The following is a 1842-nucleotide window of genomic DNA, read 5'->3' as shown; positions in this document are numbered from 1 at the left end:
CGCTCGGGCGCGCGGACTGCCCGGCGGGCGGCGGGCTGGTGGCGGCTTCTTTGCTCCGGCTCAGACGCCGCCGCCGCCGCCACTCGGCTTTTCTCAATGGAACCAGCAAGCAGCGAGCCGCAAGCGGCGATCCCGCGGCCGCCGCCAGGGCGCTCCCGGCAGGCTGGCCAGGCGGGCGGGGCCTTCGCGTAGCTGGCGGCCGCCCCGCCTCTCGCCCCTCCCCGGTCCATCCTCCGCCGTCGCGCCTTCCCGCCCCCGCTGGCCCCGCCCCCGGAACGGCCTTCCCGCTGGCCCCGCCCCCAATTCTTGCTCAATCCTTTTCTGCTGGCCCGGGCTTCCGCGTGCTCACCCAGCCTCTGCCTGGCAGTCTTTCCTCGCGCTGGCTCCACCACTCACCCCTCCTCCGCGCACTTACCCCGCCCCTCGGCCAATTCTGCACGCATCGACCCCACCCCCTCAGCCCGGCTCCTCCTCCTGACCCCGCCCCAGCCCATCCTCCTCACTTTTACCCTGTCCCTCAGCCATGTTATCACGCCGACCATGCCCATCGGTCCTGCCCCAGATCCCGTCCTCACAATACTCTTGCCCCTCAGTTGTGAGGCTCACATTGACCCTGTTCCTCATTCTGATCTCTTCACATTGCCCCTGCCCCTCAGCTCGTCCTCCTCACGAGAACGCAAGCTCTGCGGTCCTCAAACTGACCCCGCCCCTTAGCTCGTCCTTCCCACGGGCTACGCCCCTGGATTCCCCACCACCCTGCACTGGTCCTGCCCCGAGTCCGTCCTTCCCGGTGCTGGCTCCGCCCACGGCTCATCCTTCCCAGCCCTAGCCCCTCCTCAGTAGGCCCGCCCTCCTCCTCAGCCCCGCCCCTGCTCTGTCGCCCTTCGGACAAGCCTGGTCTCCTTCCCCCCCCCCCCCAGCTTTGCCCACGTCTGCCCAGTCCTCAGCCTCGTCCTTACCTCCTGCAGGCTGGCCCCAGGCCGCTCAGGCCCTGTCCCGAACTCCCAGTCTCGGTTCTTGGTAGACCTCTAGCCTCCTTCGCTAGTTCCAGTTTCCCGAGGCTATGTCAGCAGGCCTGGTTAGGACTTGGAGACCTGTTCTGTTCAGCCGCCCTGCAGAGCAGGCCCCTGGCTCGTCTGGCCCTGCCCCTCCGCTCTGGAACTCCGCCCCCATGGCCTAAGTTGTGCTGCCCCTTGCTGCTCGGCGTTCCAGGCAGCCAGCGGTGGGGTTCCGATGCCCCAGGCCTGGACACAGAATTTGTGTTGTTCAAGACTTGGAGTGTGATGAAGGTTCTGCTATGGAAGGAGGCTTCAATATGAGACTCCAGGACGCCGCAACCCTGGGTTCTGCAGCTTCTGATGTTGCCTTGTGGCCTCTAGTGGGTCCGTCTTATCTCTAATGGGCTGGGGAAACTCAGGCTTTACTCTGTTGAACTCAGACCTTTCTGGAAATCCGGAAGGAGCCAGAGGTCAGTTGTCCTTGCTTAACTACAGCCGAGGTCACGGTGGACATCTGTTAAGAAGGTGTTAGCCCCCACCCGTCTTCCCTGTTCATACAGCCCCAAGCAGGCAGATTTGCAGTGGCCCACACAGTCAAGAACGTTCCTCATGTTCTTTGAGGACACTGAGATGTGAGACATGCTCAAGATGTCACAGTTGGGGATAGGAGTCAGGTCCTCATCCAAATGGAACATTCAGATGGGTGTCATTGATGTCTACTGCCTCTCCTCATAGCACATGGGGAAACAAAGTCCCCACAGGGAAGCCACCTGGCCCCCATCTAGCTGGTAGACAGTCTTCAGTCGGTTACAACTGTCACCATTCATGTCCCCTTGGAAGTTTG

The 1842-nt window shown here is 62.9% G+C and overlaps 1 protein-coding gene across 1 annotated transcript in view; it reads right to left on the bottom strand.

Annotated features, from left to right (window-relative positions):
- Nucleotides 1–1019, bottom strand: part of Zfpm1 (zinc finger protein, FOG family member 1) — a 60467-nt gene extending 59448 nt beyond the window's left edge. Inside the window, exon 1 of the mRNA XM_013354399.2 lies at nucleotides 960–1019. The gene's annotated coding sequence lies outside the window, so the exon portion shown is untranslated. The remainder of the gene's footprint in view (nucleotides 1–959) is intronic.
- Between the last annotated feature and the right edge of the window lie 823 nt (nucleotides 1020–1842).

Source organism: Microtus ochrogaster, chromosome 4 (genome assembly GCF_000317375.1).
Source record: "Microtus ochrogaster isolate Prairie Vole_2 chromosome 4, MicOch1.0, whole genome shotgun sequence".
NCBI classification, from domain to species: domain Eukaryota; kingdom Metazoa; phylum Chordata; class Mammalia; order Rodentia; family Cricetidae; genus Microtus; species Microtus ochrogaster.
This window is presented reverse-complemented; position numbering and strand designations above follow the sequence as displayed.